The following is a 20,287-nucleotide window of genomic DNA, read 5'->3' as shown; positions in this document are numbered from 1 at the left end:
GTATATTGTGTTTCACACCAATGGAGTGGTTATGACAACTCATCCCACTTTTTCTCCCAAAGGTAGTCTCAGAGCATCACATCAATCGTGATATCTCCCTACCTACTTTCTTTCCTAACCCATCAAGTCCAGCTGAAAGGTCACTACAGTATCTGGATATTAAGAGAGTGTTTAAAATTCTACTTGGACAAGAGTAAGAGTATCAGGAAATTGGATCACCTGTTTGCTAATTATGGTCCGGTGAGAACAAATTTAGCTTCATCAAAAAAGTCTATTTCAAGATGAATTATTTCCTTTTTCTACTGTCATACCAGCTAGTTAAAAAGTCCTTACCTGCTAGACCTAGAGCGCAGTCTACTAGTGGGAAAGCTACTACTACAGCTCGGTTGAGAAATGTACCTATTTCAGAAATGTGTAAAGCCGCTACCTGGAAATCTGCTCACACCTTTACAAGGCATTACTGCCTGGGTCACACCTTTACAAGGCATTACTGCCTGGGTCACACCTTTACAAGGCATTACTGCCTGGGTCACACCTTTACAAGGCATTACTGCCTGGATTCAGATGCTAAAGCAGACACTCCCGCAGGACAGGCTTCTTTGAGGAATAGTTTTGCTTAAATGTTGGAGCTGTTTTTGCTTCTAAGTCAGGGCTTTGTGGGATTGATTTGTTATTCCGATCCATACTTATGACTATTGATGAGGATCCCCAGGAAGAGAAGGATAAGTTACTTACCTGCAATCCTAATTCTCTTCCAGGGGAATCCTCATCAAAGTCATGAGCATCCCTCCCGCCTCCCCGCCTCCCCAAACAGAAGCCATTGCAGCTCTCAATAAGTTCTGTAGGCAGGATTCCTTGGTTTTCCATATAAATGACTTGACTTATCTGTCACCTGCGGGGCATGATGGGGTACAGGGGTACTGTGAGGTTCTTAATGGCACAGTGCCAGTTTTATGGTTACTCTTTTTAGAGGCAGCCTGTTGGTTAATAATGTCTTGTATTCCCTTTCCTTTTACTTTTAAATAAAGGTTTGTGGAAGGCTTCCTGTGGTCAGTTTTTTAATTGTATTGATTTATGTGGTTCTAAAAGAAAAGTAAATGTAATCCAGCAGTTTTTTTTCCCTTTTCTATAGGCTGTACTGAATAGTTCCGCCCACGTGCGGTGACCCCTTTTTAAATATATATATATATATATATATGTATATACACACATACTTAACACACACATACATGCATGTGTGTGGTAAGTACTATGTACAATGTTTCTAAATACATTATATATATATATATATCCATACAAATGCCAAACAAACTGCCGAACTCCTTACGTGACGGGTGCCTCCTTCGTGCATTTGGCTTGCACGTGTTTAACTTATTACAATTGTCCCTTCACCCATGAACGCCACAGGAGCACACTCAGGCTTGATTTAAAACACATTTATTTCATCTCGCATGACGGCGTTTCAGCCACCAGGCCTTTATCAAATGCTGTGTGATGAAAACCGATTGTTCGTATTCCACGGTTTAAATAGCTCCAGAAGCACAGCTTCTATGTCATGGCAAACAAGGGAGGACTACAATTGCATCATGGTCCTGTTTGTTGTTTTAGCGGCGCCATCTTTGAAGGTGAAAAGGTGCATTTAAGTCCCATCTGAATTGATGTTTCTTTTTATTATCGACTTTGGAAATGAATTTCCTCCCTCGTGATGGACATGACGACATGTTAATGCGCTGTTTACTTATATCAGCAATTTCAGGTATGAATTCGAATATGCACGGAGTGGCTGACGAAAGGCATGTTACACCAACAGCTCACAAATAACAACAGCATTTGGAGAGAGACTAACAATGGCCCAAAATATCGGACAATTGTGTAAAGGCATGAACATCTGATCCATCACGAGGGAGGAAATTCATTTCCAAAGTCGATAATAAAAAGAAACATCAATTCAGATGGGACTTAAATGCACCTTTTCACCTTCAAAGATGGCGCCGCTAAAACAACAAACAGGACCATGATGCAATTGTAGTCCTCCCTTGTTTGCCATGACATAGAAGCTGTGCTTCTGGAGCTATTTAAACCGTGGAATACGAACAATCGGTTTTCATCACACAGCATTTGATAAAGGCCTGGTGGCTGAAACGCGTCATGCGAGATGAAATAAATGTGTTTTAAATCAAGCCTGAGTGTGCTCCTGTGGCGTTCCTGGGTGAAGGGACAATTGTAATAAGTTAAACACGTGCAAGCCAAATGCACGAAGGAGGCACCCGTCACGTAAGGAGTTCGGCAGTTTGTTTGGCATTTGTATGGACATTAGGGGAAACTGCTAGAACCACCCAAGCAAAAAGAATGATGTGCCTGCTGACTCTGAAGTTAGGACATGACGACATGTTAATGCGCTGTTTACTTATATCAGCAATTTCAGGTATGAATTCGAATATGCACGGAGTGGCTGACGAAAGGCATGTTACACCAACAGCTCACAAATAACAACAGCATTTGGAGAGAGACTAACAATGGCCCAAAATATCGGACAATTGTGTAAAGGCATGAACATCTGATCCATCACGAGGGAGGAAATTCATTTCCAAAGTCGATAATAAAAAGAAACATCAATTCAGATGGGACTTAAATGCACCTTTTCACCTTCAAAGATGGCGCCGCTAAAACAACAAACAGGACCATGATGCAATTGTAGTCCTCCCTTGTTTGCCATGACATAGAAGCTGTGCTTCTGGAGCTATTTAAACCGTGGAATACGAACAATCGGTTTTCATCACACAGCATTTGATAAAGGCCTGGTGGCTGAAACGCGTCATGCGAGATGAAATAAATGTGTTTTAAATCAAGCCTGAGTGTGCTCCTGTGGCGTTCATGGGTGAAGGGACAATTGTAATAAAATATATATATATATATATTTATATTATTTAAAAAGGGGTCACCGCACGTGGGCGGAACTATTCAGTACAGCCCACAGAAAAGGGAAAAAAACCTGCCGGATTACATTTACTTTTCTTTTAGAACCACATAAATCAATACAATTAAAAAAATGTATATTTAAGAAGGGATCCCCGCACATGGGCAGGACTATTCAGTGCTCATGACTTAGATGATGATAACCCTGGAAGAGAACTAGGATTACAGTTAAGCAACTTTTCCTTATCTTAGGCTAAACATGGCCCCTGAAACTAACAGCACCCCTTCACCCACATACTGCACCCCTAATTTTAAACTAAAGTACAACCCCATCTGGGAACCACCGGAACCCCTTCTTCCTTGTGTAGTACCACAATCTTAGATCAAACATTTTGCACCTAACAAGCCAACTGCACCTATTCTCCCATGTGCAGTAGGCCTACTCGTTGGTTGAACATACCCTGCCTTCTTCCAAGTGTATTAACCATGATGTTAGGCTGAACATAGCCCCAAGAAGATAACTTCACCCCTTCCTCCATGTACCGTACCCTTAATCTGCGGCTGAACATACCCCTAGAAGCTAACTGCACTCCTTCTTACATGTACAGTTCGCCTAGGCTTGCATATACCACCAGACACTAACTGCACAGCACCTTCGATGATGTAATAGACTTCTAGCCTCAGATTCCTTACCTTTGAATTATCCCCAGGCGTCAGATTGGATGGGAAATTTTCCTTCAGCAGTACCAGTGTGTGCCGGTGGGTGGCGTAGTCCGGCTCCACGTGGTGTCTGCACCGGAAGTGACTTGTCTTGTGCTTAATGGGCACCACTCCAGCGCGCTGACGTCAGGTCTTTTCTTTTCGCTTTAGTTAGAACCGATCGGGGAAGAGGTATCCTTTAGTCAATTTTACACAAATGTTTTCATCGTTTTGTCGAAGTATTTTGAGGTTTTTTTCCTCTTGGCGTGGCAGGTTTGTCATCCAAGAAGGCCAGCTTCAAGCCCTGCAGCGCCCGTCACCGCTCAATGTCGGTGACAGACCTGCACCTTGTTTACCTTTGTTGCCTTGAGCTCGACCACGACCACGACCCGAAGGCCTGCTCCGAGTGCCACGCCGTACATACGAAGGCCTTGAGGGAGCAATCCCTCAAGCTCCTAATCCAGATCGTCGTCTAGAGGAAGGGGTTCTGGGAGCGGTTGAGTTCAGATCCTTGTTACACTCGAAGTCGTCGGCCCATTCGGATAAATCCTGCTCTCATTAGAATAAGCCAAATTCACCTTGTCCATAAGCTGATGAGATGGTGGAGCGTTGTAACTCAAGACCGTGGTTGAGCCAGCACCTGGGCCATCTCCGCACATCCCGAGTTTCTGGGATCCAGACCAGCTTATGCCCAATTAAACAAGTTTTATGTGGCTATGCACCTTATATTTGGGCGACCCGACTCACTGGGCCGAGCAGTTTAGTCGATGGTGACCCTAAGCGGCAACACCTGGTTAAGGACTGTTTTTTTCTGGGGACTTAGATGGCTCCCGTCTTTTCGGAGCCAAGGCAGATTTGGCACTTGAGAGCTTTAACCCCTTCCATGCTCATGCCAAGGTCAGCTCGTCATGGGCGTTACCTGCGCTGTGCGTTTGACGAGTTGACCTTGTCATGAACAATGGTGTTCATCAAGGATCAGCACAGGAGGGGAAAACCCCCTAGCAGCCAAGGTGTTAAGGATCACTTGGGCCTTTCCATGTACACTCATCATCCTCAATCTGCTCTTTTTGTGGCCACGAAAGAGATTTCTAGCCACATCTTTACAAGCCCAGCCACTGCTTTGTGCATGCTTCCCAGCCTCTGTGTGGCGAGGATACGGTATCCACAGACCCGAATGGATCGGCTAGCCAGTGGTCCGATCCTCCTCGCGACAGCCTGATGGACAATCACTTGTCTCTGCTCCACCAGGAAGTGACTGTTCTCTTGGTTAATGGAAACCATAGAGAAAGAACGGACTCCAGAAGTAGGTCATAGTTTCTATTCCAACTACTTTCTGGTGCCCAAGAAGGACAGAAGTCTGGCCATAGGTTTCAGTATAGTCATCGTGTTGCTGGGGAGCACTTAATGACCATTGTCCAGTACATAAACTTAAGATAGTTCAATTACTAGATGGTACAAGTAAACTAGACAGCCTGATTGCCTGACCAGCCATCCCTCTTCAAATTATTTATTGTATATAGGTTTTGAAAGGTTTATATTTGTTTCCTCATTCCCCTTTCATTATGCCCCAGTGGGACCTCAATCTCATACTCCCCTTTTGTTTGTGCTCTCCTTTCGAGCCTTTGCACAATTGTCCACTCAGGGCCCCTTACCATCAAAACAGCCTTTCTTATGGCTATAACCTCTGCCCGGAGGGTCAGTGAAATTCAGGCTTTATCATCCAAGCCTCCCTACGTCAGTGTTAACTCAGACAGACCAGGGGTTTGTATGAGAGCTTCCTTTCTTCCGAAAGTTGTCACTCCCTTGAACAAATGATCACTCTTCTTACTTTTCCTTGGAGGGATGCAGCGGAGCTTAAAGAGGTGCGGCTGGACCCAAAAATTCCGGGTGGATGACCAACTCTTCGTGAGATTTGTCTTAGCAAAGAAAGGGCAGGCCGTACAGAAGCAGACCATTTCACGATGGATTGTACTCTGTATCAAAATCTGTTATGTATTGGCTAAGAAGCAACTCCCTGAGTGTTTGCGTACTCATTATACCAGAGCTTAAGCTGTAATCACTGTGTAATCATGTGGAGTTCAGGTCCTGGATATCTGACAGACAGCAACAAAACATTTTCAGGCAGGTGTTGACGTAGTTGATTCTAGAAAGGATGGATGATGCAACTGCTGTAACCCAGAAGGCTCTAAGTGTTTTCCTGGCTTCGATACACACATTCACTCAGCATTACTGCCAGGTCCGTAGGGATGAGGTTTTGCCCATTCGCTCCTGCAGGTCTTCATGTGAAATTAGTCCGCTGACCCACCTATTGCTTGAGTATCTATTTTAAGGTAAGGAATCTGCGGCTAGAAGTCTATCAGAAGAACAATGTTACCTACCTTTGGTAATGACTTTGGTAGAGACTCTATTCAGCTGTGGATTCCTTACCCACCCATCCTCCAGCTCTGTGAACAGCTTTCCCGGGACACAGCTTTTCCCTTTTCAGGGCCCTGGTATTCTACACCAGTGGTCCGTGTGCTTCATGACTATGCGCTTCTGGCATAGAAAGTTGCGAAAAGTAGCACGCTGGGGTGGTGCCTATATAGGCGTAGCACGCTGGGGTGGTGCCTATATAGGCGTAGCACGCTGGGGTGGTGCCTATATAGGCACAGCACCCGTCTTTGCTGGCATGGATGATGCCACACAGAGATGAACTATGCCACTAACTGGCACACGGGTACTGCTCAAGAAAAATGTCCAGATCCAGTTAATGTGTGCCGGTTAGTGGCATAGTTCATCTCTGTGTGGCATCATCCATGCCAGCAAAGACGGGTGCTGTGCCTATATAGGCACCACCCCAGCGTGCTACGCCTATATAGGCACCACCCCAGCGTGCTACTTTTCGCATCTTTCTACGCCAGAAGCACATAGTCATGAAGCACACTGACCACTGGTGTAGAATACCAGGGCCCTGAAAAGGGAAAAGATGTGTCCCTGGAAATCTGTTCACAGAGCTGGAGGATGGGTGGGTAAGGAATCTGCAGCTATGTAAAGTCCCGATCAGATAAAGTTTTACCGACGGTGAGAAACTTGTTCTTCAGTACCTCTAATCATAGACTGAACAAAAGTCCCCAAAATCTGTCACTATTCTTTCTTATGCACTACCCCTAATTTTTGGTAACGCTGAATCAAACTGTACCCCATTTTCCTTGCACAGTACCTCATATCTTAGGCTGAACATTGTATTGTAATTGTATTTATATAGCGCTTTTTGGGCGAGTAGCACGCTACTCCAGGACCCATAGAGGATTAGTGGAGAACTAGTATAGTGAAACATGAAAGTCGTTTTAAGTGGTGGATAGGTTAGTCAGGTGTTTGGATTCTGAAGTATAGCAGAAGGATAGATGAGATAATAAGGTTTGTATTTATATAACGCTTGTTACCCGATGGGTTGTTGAAGCGCTTTTATTTTTTTGGGGCGAGTAGCAAGCTACTCCGGAAACCCATAAAGGATTAGTGGTGAATTAGTATGGTGAAATATGAAAGTAATTTGAGTAGTGGTTATTATTCAGATATATGGAGTGAGAAGAATAGCAGAGGGAGAGAAGGGGAAGAAAGGTTTGCATTCATATAGCACCTGTTACCCCTGATAGGTGTTGAAATGCTTTTCCGGCGAGTAGCACTCTACTCCAGAGCCCATAAAGGATTAGTGTTGAAAATTAGTATAGTGAAATAGGAAGTAATTTGAGTGGTGGATATGTTATTCAGTTATTTGGATAGAGAAGGGTAGGTGGCGGGATAGAAGAGGTTTGTTTTATATAGCGCTTGTATCCCTGATGGGGTGTTCAAATGCTTTATTGGCGAGTAGCACGCTACTCTGAACCCATAAAGGATTAGTGGTGAATTAGTATAGTGGATTATGGAATTTGAGAAGTGAACATATTAGTCTGTTATTTTGATTGAAACGGACAGTGGATGGATAGAAGAGTGAACGTTTTTGATTTTTTTCTTTTCTGTTTTTTTGAGGTCATAGCAGTAGGAGGAGGCTTATGGATGAGTAAAAAGGGGTTTTGGAGGGGACGAGTTAGAGGGAAGAGTTTAGAAAGATTTGTTTTGGGGGGATTGGTATAGTAAAAGAGGTGTCAGATGATGCAAGGAGGGTAGAGTAGGAGAAAGTCAAGAAAGGGTTATTTTGGGGAGCATAGTAGTGGTATGGGGTTCGGGATACATGAGAGAGTGGATGTAGAGGATATATTGATAGATGTATAGGGTGAGAGATAGGGTAGTGCATTGGAAAGAGTAGTGGAAAGAAGTTTGAGATGAGTCAGAAAGTTGGGCTAGAAGATATATTGAGAGAAGAAAAGGCTGAGAAATAGGGTAGTGTATTGGAAATGCTCAATTAGAGGAAAGTGATAAATATATAGATCCATAAGTACATTGAAAGTATATAGATGCATAAAGGAAGTAAGTATATGTAGATTAAAGATATTGATAGGGTACATTATTAGAAATAGGGTGCCTTGGATATATGCTTTTTCAGGAGTAAAGTAACAGACACACAGATCCAGGTACATAGATGCACAATGGAAGTAAGTACATGTAGACCAAAGATGATTTTTATTTATTTATTTACAACAATATAATTCTTTTACATGTTTATACAAAGCAATACACAAAGATAGGCACATATCTAAAGTGAAAATAAATGCTTATAAACAGAGGGGTATGCTGTAAATGTCTGCTTGCGTATGGCGCTTATGTGGGGCGGAGACAATTCTTGAGTAGTTTTCTGAAGATAAGGTGGTTGTGGATGGATCTTGTGTTGTCAGTCCTTGGTCTGACAATCTAGGACCACCTCCAAAAATACCTAAGGAGGTAAAACAAAAACGATGGAGTTAACATGGACGCCAAACTGTCAATTAATGCACAAGTGGATAAGGAAGTAAAATCAAGCTTTCACACAATAAACGCTGCAACGCATCTGCCCACACAAGGTTCTATCGCTTATCCTATCAGGCTAATGGTCTGTCATGACGCAACTTCATCGACTATGAGAAGACGAGAAAGAATTCAGAGCATTGCCGCAAGCACACACCTCTCCTGTCTGGAGGGCGCTGCACCGCTCACCAGAAAATTGTACTCCAAGCTGCTTTGTGTCACACACACAAAGCAAAACACAGCAAGAGACCACTCTTTATCAGGAAGTTAATCAACAAATACATACAGCAAGGGAACCTAAGCTCAAGAATGACTCTCGCCTCATAATTACAATGTAGAAGAAAAAACCTTGGGTGAAACATCTTTCTCTGTTCAATCAGCCAAACTTTGGAGCTGCCTACCTACAGACCGATCTCCACTTCAAATAACTTAAATGTTGCTCTCTTAATAAAACAATTGAAAATATCTATTTTCAGCTGCCCCGCCCTTTTCTCATAAATTAAAAAAAAAATTCTCCTGCTTCCCTCTTCTTTTCTCTTCCCTGGAGAAAAGGGAGGAGAAATAGGAGGGAGAGGGGTAGAGGGAGGAGAAAAAGAGGGGGAGGAGGAAAGGGGGAGGGAGGAGAAAAGAGGGGGAGAGCACAAAAGAGGGGGAGAGAGGAGAAAAGTGGGGGGAGAGAGGAGAAAAGGGAGAGGAGAAGGAGAAAAGGGGGAGCGGGAGGAGAAAGGGATGAAAACGGAGTGGGGAGGGAGTAAAAAAGAGATAAGGGGGAGAGGCAGGAGAGGGAGAGAGAGGATTAATGAAGAGGGAGGAGAAAAGGAAGGGGAGAGGAAGGAGAAAAGGGAGGCGAAGCGGGAGGAGGGGAGAGGGAGGCGAAAAGGGGGAGAGGGAGAAGAAAAGGGAGTGGGGAGGGAGGAGAAAAGAGGAGAAGAGGGAGAGGGGTGGGGGAGAAAAGGGGGAGGGAGAGGGGTGGGGGTGGGGGAGAGGTAGGGAAAGTGGAAGGGGGAGGGAGGAGAAAAGGGAGGCAGAGGGGAAGGGGAGAGGAGGGAGGAGAAAGAGGGAGGAGAAAGGGAGGGGAGAGGGAGGAGAAAGGGAGGGGAAAGGGAGGAGAAAGGGAAGAGAGGGGGAGAGAGGGGGAGGAGAAAGAGAAGGGAGAGGGAGGAGAAAGGGAGGGGAGAGGGAGGAGGAAGGGAGAGGGAGGAGAAAGGGAAGGGAGAGGGAGGAGAAAGGGAGGGGAGAGGGGGGAGGGAGGGGCAAAGGGGAGGGGGAGAGAGGAGAAAAGGGAGGGAGAGAGAGGAGAAAAGGGGAAGTGGGAGGAGAAAAGAGTGGGGAGGAGAAAAGGGAGGGTTTAAAGAGGAGAACATGGAGGGGGAAAGGAGGGAGGGGAAAGGAGGAGGAGGGAGGGGAAAGGAGGGAGAGGGAGGAGAAGGGAGGGAGGAGAAAAGAGGGCGAGAAGGAGAAAAGGGAGGGAGAGCGAAAAGAGGAGAAAAGGGGAAGGGGAGCATGAGGAGAAAAAGGAGAGGGAGGAGAAAAGAGGGGGAACGGGAGAGGGAGGAGAAAAGGGAAGGGGAGAGGGAGGGGGAGAGGGAAGAGAAAAGGGAGAGAGGGAGGAAAAAAGGGAGAGGAGAACAGGGGGAGAGGGAGGAGCAAGGGGGAGAGGGAGGAGAAAAGGGGAGAGGGGAGGGAGGAGAAAAGAGGAGAAGAGGGAGAGGGGTGGGGGAGAAAAGGGGGAGGGAGAGGGGTGGGGGTGGGGGAGAGGTAGGGAAAGTGGAAGGGGGAGGGAGGAGAAAAGGGAGGCAGAGGGGAAGGGGAGAGGAGGGAGGAGAAAGAGGGAGGAGAAAGGGAGGGGAGAGGGAGGAGAAAGGGAGGGGAAAGGGAGGAGAAAGGGAAGAGGGGGAGAGAGGGGGAGGAGAAAGAGAAGGGAGAGGGAGGAGAAAGGGAGGGGAGAGGGAGGAGGAAGGGAGAGGGAGGAGAAAGGGAAGGGAGAGGGAGGAGAAAGGGAGGGGAGAGGGGGGAGGGAGGGGCAAAGGGGAGGGGGAGAGAGGAGAAAAGGGAGGGAGAGAGAGGAGAAAAGGGGAAGTGGGAGGAGAAAAGAGTGGGGAGGAGAAAAGGGAGGGTTTAAAGAGGAGAACATGGAGGGGGAAAGGAGGGAGGGGAAAGGAGGGAGAGGGAGGAGAAGGGAGGGAGGAGAAAAGAGGGCGAGAAGGAGAAAAGGGAGGGAGAGCGAAAAGAGGAGAAAAGGGGAAGGGGAGCATGAGGAGAAAAAGGAGAGGGAGGAGAAAAGAGGGGGAACGGGAGAGGGAGGAGAAAAGGGAAGGGGAGAGGGAGGGGGAGAGGGAAGAGAAAAGGGAGAGAGGGAGGAAAAAAGGGAGAGGAGAACAGGGGGAGAGGGAGGAGCAAGGGGGAGAGGGAGGAGAAAAGGGGAGAGGGAGGAGAAAATGGGTAGAGACGGGAGGAGAAAAGAGAGGGAGAGGGAGGAGAAAAGGGGGAGAGGGATGAGAAAAGGGGGAGAGGGAAGAAAGGGGGAGAGGGAGAAGAAAGGGGGAGATGCAGAAAAACGGAGTAGGGAGGGAGTAAAAAAGAGGAGAAAGGGGGAGAGGCAGGAGAATGGGAGAGGGAGGAGAGAGGATTAAGGAAGAGGGAGGATAAAAGGAAGGGGAAGCGGGAGGGGAAGAGGGAGGAGAAAAGAGGAGAAGAGGGAGAAAAGAGAGAGGGGGAGAAAAGGGGGAGAGGGAGGTAAATAGGAAGGGGAGGGAGGAGAAAAGAGGAGAAAAGGGAGGGGGAGGGATGAGGAGGGGAGAGGGAGGAGAGGGATGGGAGAGGGAGGAGAAAAGGGGGAGAGGGAGGGGAAGGGAGTGAGAAAAGGGGGGGAGAGGGAGAAGAAAGGGGAGAGGGAGAGGGAGGAGAGAGGCGAAAAGGGGGGAGAAAAGGGGGAGGGGAAAAGGGGAGAGGCAAGAGAATGGGAGAGGGAGGAGAGAGGATTAATGAAGCGGGAGGAGAAAAGGCAGGGGAGAGGGAGGAGAAAAGGGAGGGGATGCAGGAGGAGTAAAATGAGGGGAAGCGGGAGGAGAAAAGAGAGATGGAGGAGAAAAGGCAGGGGAGAGGGAGGAGAAAAGGGAGGGGATGCAGGAGGAGTAAAGGGAGGGGAAGCGGGAGGAGAAAAGAGGGGAAGAGGGAGGAGAAAAGGGAGATGGAGAAGAAAAGAGGTGAAGAGTGAGGAGAAAAGGGGGAAAGGGAGGAGAAAGGGGGAGAGGGTGAAGAAAAGGGAGTGGGGAGGGAGGAGAAAGGGAGTGGGGAGGGAGGAGCAAAGAAGAGAAGAGGGAGGAGAAAAGGGAGACAGGAGTGGGGAGAAAAGGGAGGGGGAGGGGAGAGGGAAGAGAAATGGGGAAGGGAGAAGAAAGGGGGAGAGGGAGAAGAAAAGGGAGGGGGAGAGAGGAGAAAAGGGAGGGGGAGAGAGGAGAAAAGGGAGGGGGAGAGAGGAGAAAATGGAGGGGGAAAGGAGGGAGAGGGAGGAAAAGGGAAGGAGGAGAAAAGAGGGCGAGAGGGAGAAGAAAAAGGAGGTAGAGCGAAAAGAGAGGAGAAAAGGGGAAGAGGAGCATGAGGAGAAAAAGGAGAGGGAGGAGAAAAGGGGTAACGGGAGGGGAGAGGGAGGAGAAAAGGGAGGGGGGAGAGGGAAGAGAAAATGGAGAGAGGGAGGAGAAAAGGGAGAGGGGAGCGGGAGGAGAAATGGGGCGAGAGAAGAAAAGGAAGAGAGGGAGGAGAAAAGAGAGGGGGAGTGAAGAGAAAAGAGGTGAAGAGGGAGGAGAATGGGGGAGAGGGAGTAGAAAAGGGAGGGGGAGAGCAAGGAGATAAGGGAGGGGAGTGAGGAGAAAATAGGTAAAAGAGGGAGGAGAAAAGGGGAGAGGGAGGAGAAAAGGGGAGAGGGAGGAGAAGAGAGGGAGGAGAAACGAGGGGAGGAGAAAAGAGTGGGGGAAAAAGGGAGGGGAGAGGGAGGAGACATGAGAGGGAGGAGACCATGAGGAAAAAAAGGGGGAGCAGGAGGAGACAAGGGGGGGAGAGGAGAAAAGGGGGAGAGAGGAGAAAAGGGAGGGAGAGGAGAAAAGGGAGGGTGAGGAGACAAGGAGGAAAAAAGGGGGAGCAGAGGAAAAAAGGGGAAGAGGGAGGAGAAAAGTAAGGAGAAAAGGGGAGAGAGGGGAAAATGGGGGAGGGCAAAAGGGAGGGGGAGAGGGAGGAGAAAAGGGGGAGAAGAAGAGAAAAGGGAGGGGGAGAAAAAGAGAAAGGGGAGGGGGAGAGGGAGAGTGAGAGTGAGGAGAAAAGGGAGGAGAGGAAAGGGAGGGGTATAATTAACGCACAAGGAAAAAAAATGTACAAACCTATTGATTAGTAAATCTTGGGTTCTTGAGTCGTGTGCCTCCCTCCACAAAATGAACTTCAATGCCTCGTCAGGGGTTATAGGCGCTGTAAGAATACATTTATTCATGGTTAAAGTATGATGAGTGACGTCACATTACACATGGTTCATAAACAATACATATCAAGGTGTGCTAGCTCAGTGAGTGAAGGGCTTCGAGCCTATTCACGAGGTACATTATGTAGTATGTGAAGTGCTAATAGAGTATATTATTGTTACTCACGCTCTACTAAATGATATTCAGAAACCTCCGCCGCTCCTGTCTTTTCTGCGCAGAGATCTCCGCACGTGTAAATTGACGTTTTTGAAGTAAATGTGGGAGGGAAACGGGGAAGTGGCTGGAAACTGGAGCACACTTACTACTCAATGAGGGGAAATTATAGAAGCGGAAGGAGGGGGTTAGGGAAGGACATATTCTTATAATAAAAGAAAACACTCCCGAGCTAGCAGTGAATAAAAGCAGAGCCTGGAAGCTTCCACCCAAGGCAGACTCAGGCACAGCTGAATTATAAAAGGGAGCCTGTAAAATTCAACTCTACAGAGCCAGCTACAGGCCAATGACAACACATAGCCTGTAAGCCATATCTCGTCATTGACCTGTAGCTGGCTCCCTACAATGTTACTGCTTACAGGCTATGTGTTGTCATATGGCTGGCTCCAAACTGGAATGGCATGGTGAGCAAGAAAACTATGGATTTAGGCCAAGATCTCTGTACTGGGGTGAATGTACGACATTCTATCCATCAATTGTTCTTTTTGCATTTATCTATATGCATCAAGCACACAGTAAAACTGTCCATTCTGGAAATAAACACCAACTGAGAAGGCAGGCATAATAAAGGGCCACAGAGCAAACAGAGGTATGCAGTCGTCGCTAGTCACTAATGTTTACTTTAACTCCCACAGCAGAAGAACATAGGAATCAAGCATTTGCGATGCAATAGATCTCGCATTTTTCATGTGTATACTGGCATGTTATTGGCTGGTTGTGTACATAGTAAATAACAAAGATTTAGTCACTCAGCGGGTGTTTTCTGTAAATTCAGCATCTGCTTGTGTGTCCTTTTTACAAAATGGTAATAAGGCATCCAGAAGTGTGATTTGATTTCTTAGTGTGATGATACACGAGTGCGATATATACTGGATGTAGCCACAAGAGAGCGCACAAGGAATACAAAGTGAATTATGTAGCATTAACTATGTTGGATGCAATTCATGGTATGTTGAAGCGAAGAAAGGGAGGTTAGAGGGCTTGCCATTATGAGGATGCCACTGAGTGGGGAGGTAGGAATGAACAGGAGTGGGCGAGGAGGTAGGGAAAGGGAGCAATAAAAGGGTGAGATAAGGTCAAACAAGCCTGAATCCCAAAGATAAAGGCATAATTAAAATCACAGGCAATTGGTGATGTACGCTGGGAGGGAACCAAGCACACAAAGACGGGACAGATGGACAGTATTTACCAACCACAGTAAAGGAATTTAGAAAGGCAGGCCAACTAACCAACCAGAAGCGATGGGTGCTTTGAATGCCCATATCCTGAAAACAGCATGTCTCGAAGAGACAGCGCAAGCGCTGCCTAGGCGAGACCTAAAAACAGAGAAGCTGATTGTCCATCTGGAAAAAACAAATCAGCAACCACACAGCCTCTGAAATAATTATACTGGGAGACTTCAACATGCATGACATGGGAGACAACGGCACAAGCACCTGGAGCCCCAATGAAATGAACCGGAGATTTAACTCCTTTCTATAGATATACAAGTTGGAGTCAGTACAAACAGCAAAAGAAAATTAACCCATCAAATAGCTACCCTCATACCTTCAATAATCAAACAACAATTGATTATATATTTTTGAGCCGGGGCTTGAGCGAAGCTCTCTTGGACTTCAGAGTTCACAGACGAGCAGCGAGGGAACACGCTACTCTGACTGGGCAGTTGCTTCTATCAGGAGGATACCGCGAACACCAACCTACGTTGGGAAAAACAAAGGACGAGGAACATTACAAACTCTTGCCCAGGATAAAATGGTCACCCCGTCCTTGATTAAAGTAGAGGGATGGAAAAGCCAACGTGAGGGCTGGCGAATCACGCCACAAAATTTGGATATCAATCAATGACTGGTCCCACTTTGTCTCCGAACTGCGCATCCTAATGCTAGGGAATAGCCATCAAAAAAACTAAAACAAAAGGCAATGAACCTCAGTTTGGGTTTGTGCCGGAGATCAAACAAAGCACTAAGGGCAGCGTCAAGGGCAAACAAGCATTTGCAATTCAATAGGTCTCGACTTTGGGACCTCATATGTTTTTTAGCTCTGAAGCACTTTATCCTGGGTAAAGTGATTCTCGTATTTTACTGGCCTCTGCTGGCCATTTTCTATCAATACAGTTAAATACAGGCAGTTGCTAGAAAAATAAATAAAGAAAATCCCTAAGCAGAAAGCGATTCTGGTATTTTACTGACATCTGCTGGTCATTTTCCATTAAGACAGTTAAATAGAGGCAGTTACTAGAGGAGAAATACTCCCTGAGCAAAAGCGAAAGCAGACACGTCCTGGGGCAATGCTCCAAAGCTCACAAAGTACATACAACAGATCTTCCAGACAGTGCAAGCGCTGTGTAGGCTCGACCAAAAAACAGCTTGAGAACAACTATCTCGAGGCAGGAGCTAGCAATGGCCTAAAAATGCACAAGCAAGTTGTATGGTAGCACAAAAGAAAAATTCAAGAGGCTGAATGGATAAAAATCTCTGACTTAATAGTAGGCAATAAATATCAAAAATTCTGGCAGTTGGCTAACACCTTATGCCATGGGAAGTGCAAACGGGGTGTTGGACAAAGCCCTTCTTAGAGGAAATTACCTCAAAACCTTTTCCTCCTAATCTTTTCAGACTCTCTATATGACCGTAGGAACCTGGGCATCTTACCCCTGCACTGCAGAGGGAAGGTGCACGCGCCTGCCTCGCCCGCATTAGAGAGAGTGTGTGTATCCGATGGGTTTAGATGCCGTACCACTGTGCGCCCTGTAAACTGGTACACCACATACCCAGGGTGGGATGGGTACGGCACTGATTAGTAGTGGGACGTCGCACTCCGTGTGACACCAACGGGATAGCTGGTCAACCGTGTATAGGGCCTGTCATTGCAGGCCGGTGGGGCACCATTGTTCCCCTGCCTAGATTGGCATCACTTTCGCCTCAACCGACCCTAGGGTACTGAAGCCAGTATCAGATTTCTTGCCACAAGCACCCAGATGGCATCTTAGCCTTGTCCCCTATAGCACTACTAGTCGCTTAGTGTGTTCGCTGACTGGTATTCTCCAGGTCTGCCACCACAAACTGGCTTCTGACCCCCTGCAAGGGAGAGCCCGCAGTTTCAGAGGACAGGTACAATGCCTGCTCGGCAGAAGGTGTTCTCACCTCCTCTAGCAGGATGGCTATCAATTTAGCATATCAAGGCCAGAGGCTTCGAAGTCTCTGTTGCCTTTGAAATGCAACCCTGGCTTCCCCCCAGACCAGGTGAATGCCACCCTCTGGGCTTGGGGCCCATTTGGCAACAGAGCAGGTGAGAAATGAGTTGTTCAGGAGGCGTGTTGCACCCACAGGCTAGCCACACCCCTAAGGTGGGCTACCTGAAGTGAACAGCGAGAGAAGGGTTTGACCATTTTGATTTTAGTGTAATAGGGACGTCTGGGTCAGGGTTATGCCCACTCTTCACAGGAAGTGATCAAATAGGTGTGTAGTCACCCTAGTGGTAGGTAGCACTTTGGCTACTGCCTTGTACTCCCCTAAACACCCCTAAAATTAGTATTTAGGGATCCCCTGGTACCAGGTCCACAGATTCAACTTCTTGGAACTTGAAGATTACAAAGAAGAGATGACATCACAAGAACCAAGAACCTGCACAGAAACTGTCCCCAAACTCTGCCTTGCTGCATGCTCCTTAACAATTGCAAAGACCCAACTCGTTGCACGGCTCGGCATCAGTCCCAAAACACTGGAAACACTGTCCAGCACTTCGAAAACCAGCTGTCATCTCCCTTGGCGTGGGGTAGCCACCCCTTGCATCTGCAGGCCCTGACCAAATCTGCTTGGTTCACCGTGTTGTTGGCCATCGGGCCCACTGTGGGAGCATCACTTCAGCAGGAGGTCTTCGCGGCTCTAGGAGGTCAGCCCCATCTCTCAGCTGAGCTTCGACACGCTAGACCCTCCAGGAGCTCCCCCTGCACCAATACCCTGCATACCAGGGCACTTGCACCAGCCAAGACTTGTTTTGTGTCCAGACACCACTGCCTTGGAAGCCTTCCTGCAAGTCGAGGGACATCAGGACAAATGAGACCCATGACCAGAGTGGCCCTACTGTTTTGTTTTCTTTCCCTCTACGGATCTACCGACAACTGTGAGAGAGTCAAACACAAGTGGCCAGCCGGCCAAGACCCTCTGCAATCATACTCCACGGCAACATTTCACTGCATCCCCTCGGCCTACGGGTCCCGCGACCTTGCCGTCATGTCCCTCCTTGCAGCCCTTGTTTGAAGTCCCATTGACTTCCAAAGTGTAGCGCTCAAGGCCACCATCCTGACCAGCACCGCTGCACCGGACACCCCAGGGCAGGTAAAACAAACCTGCTGGTGGTACTTTGCATTTTGGCTCCCTAGTACCGTAAATCCCTGAGGGCACCTCTGCACTCCATTTGCAAGTACCGGTTTGCTATCTGTGTTTTTCTCCCGTAGAAGAATATTGTAGCGTTCGAGGATCATGCCTTATTCAAGCTATTTTTCTGTTTTGCTTTAAAATCGATAACTCCGCTTGTACTTAAGTTATTTCAAGGTTCTTGGTGTCTAAATTCCTATAAAAATCTACAGTATTTTTTTATAAATTTGTCTCGGAGTTCTAATCGTGTGTGTGAACCATTTTTTGACTGTGTTAGTACAACAAATGCCTAACACTCACTCTCTGATAAGCCTATGCTGCTCGACCACAATAGCACTAATAGAGCACTTGGGATTATTAAAGAGCCCTCTAATCTAATAAGGATTGTTTAGACTTTTTGCATGGTGTATCCTTACAGTGGCATCACTACATTAAAAGCCAGCTTCCTACACCCCCGGGGAGTCGCTATCTGGGGGACTCATCCGACATTGCATTTGGAGTGAGGAGCTGCAAAGATTTCCCCCACCATCGGTCACGAGTGCCCAGACAGGACAGTTTGGCACAACCGAATGGGTAAAGAGAAGGCGGCACCCCCTGTCCAGGGGACAATGGGCACGTTTACCCGTCCAGCCACAGAAAATGGGATGGAAGTGGGGAGCAATCGCAGCCGGCTCATCACCCCGCTGATTCCTCAGGCATTCATTCTTGAGGCCATACAAGACACCCCTCTCGGCTGACACCCCTCTACCCCAGCGGACTACACCTGCATCCTTTCTTCAGGCCATACACAATACCCCCTCTTGGCTGACACCCCAGCGGATTCCACAGCGTCTATTCTTCAGGCCATACATGTGACCCATTCTTCGCTGGAGGACAAGATTAGTTAGGGAACTCAGTGTAGACCTGTCCCTCTTGCGCCTGGACCACCACAATACGGTTGAGAGAGTTTCGGAGCAGAGGCTGTTGGTGGTGGAGGAGTCAACAAAAACCTTCCAAGACTCGCAGGTAGCCCTCCAGTGCAGGGTCAGCTTACTAGAGGCCAGGGCTGGGGACACCGAGGGCAGGTCAAGGAGGAACAATATCTGCATTGTAGGGGTCCCGTAAGGAGCTGAGTGGCCCTTACCGACTGCCTTTGTTTCAGAGTGGCTTTAGTCGTGGGTTCCCCAGAATGTTCTCTCTGCCTGCTTTGTCATGGTTTGGGCCCAAAGGTCCCTTGAGGCCAGACTGCCTCCAGGGGAGTCCCCCGGCTCAGAAGAGGCAACCCCATGCCGCCCGTAGCTCATGAGATCGATCCATGCATGGTTCCCCTGGATTTGGAGAGGAAGGGATGCCTGGCGGAAACTGCACCGAGGTTCACATTGCTGGCCGGCGAAATTAATCTGGTAATGGGCCCCGAGGTGGACACAATATCATGCCCAAAAACAGCCAGCTCCTCACGCAGAGGGGCCTGGGCCGATGCGCTGGGACTGGTGGGTGCCTGGCAAAGGCAGCACCATATCGAGCAGCAATACACCTTTTACTCCTTTCCTCATGGACTCATAAGAGTGGGTGTTTGAAATGGGAGACAAGGAGGAAACTATTGCTATGGCTGACCGTGTCCTTCTGCCCGTACAGCATGGTCACTGAGTTGGAAAATGAGGAGGGCACAATGCTAAGGGAGACGGATCTCTAAGCTAGGGAATTTGCATCACATTTCCAAGCCCTGTACGCCTACTGGGAGCCCTCGGCTGCAGAGCAAGACCACCCCATTGTACACGAGCTGCCAGTAGACATGCTCTCAGCTGTGGAGAGTGCAGAACCTGACATGCCACTCACCACAGAAGAAATACAACTAGCGAGCTCCCTGATGACCTCAGGAAAAACCCTTGGCCCAAACAGATTTCCATTGGAGCTGTGTAAGAAATATTCCTCAGCAGCTTCTTGCGCTGTACAAGGATGCTTATGAGCGTGGGGAACTCCCCCAAGACCTTCGGAAGTGACCATCACTGTGATTCTTAAGCCTGATAAGTCCCCGGTGGACAGCGGGTCCTATCGCCCCATCTCCTTATCATCCTCGAGGTGAAAATCCTAGCCAAGATACTGGCAACACATTTGGCCACAGTGATACGCCCGGTTGTGCACAACGACCAGAATCGTTTTATGCTGGGCAGGGGTACCAAGCATTGCCTTCGGTGATTGCACCTGGCATTGGTCTACCTGGATGAACTGGCGGGTAATGTGCACTCCTACTGGTTGATACTGAACGGCCTTTGACTCAGTGCATTGGCCTTTCCTCCTCGCTGTACTCCACAAGATGCAATTTGACTCCATTATTCTGAATTGGGTATCCCTTCTATACAAGGATCTGGGGGCAGAAGTCTGGGTTAATGGAGCCTTGTAACAGAAGTTCCCCATTGAAAGAGGCACGCGTGAGGGATGCCCGCTTCCCCCCTATTGTTTGCCCTGGTGGTTGAGCCTTTGGCGGAGCTCATCAGGGTAGATGCCAGACTCAGAGGTTGCCAGTGGAGGGAAGGAACGGGAGATCACATCTACTTGTAAGCGGACGACATGCTTCTTTTCCTGCAGAGTCCCCGAGATACGGTTCCACAGCTTATGGAGATATATAAGGTATACGGGGAGGCCTCGGGACTGGGGATTAACTGGGGAAAATCGACTCTGGTGCCACTCCTGGGGTGAAAGGCATAGCGAATTCCT

At 47.9% G+C, this 20,287-nt stretch overlaps 1 long non-coding RNA gene across 1 annotated transcript; it reads right to left on the bottom strand.

The window, feature by feature from the left end:
- Nucleotides 1–8,193: 8,193 nt before the first annotated feature.
- On the bottom strand, nt 8,194–15,699 carry LOC147673153 (uncharacterized). The gene is made up of 3 exons (XR_015302607.1): nt 14,763–15,699; nt 12,906–12,990; nt 8,194–8,461 (listed from the first exon to the last, which is right to left on the bottom strand). It is a non-coding gene; the product is annotated as an uncharacterized LOC147673153 (long non-coding RNA).
- Nucleotides 15,700–20,287: the final 4,588 nt, after the last annotated feature.

The sequence above is a fragment of the Lissotriton vulgaris genome, chromosome 12 (genome assembly GCF_964263255.1).
Source record: "Lissotriton vulgaris chromosome 12, aLisVul1.2, whole genome shotgun sequence".
Lineage (NCBI taxonomy): Eukaryota > Metazoa > Chordata > Amphibia > Caudata > Salamandridae > Lissotriton > Lissotriton vulgaris.
This window is presented reverse-complemented; position numbering and strand designations above follow the sequence as displayed.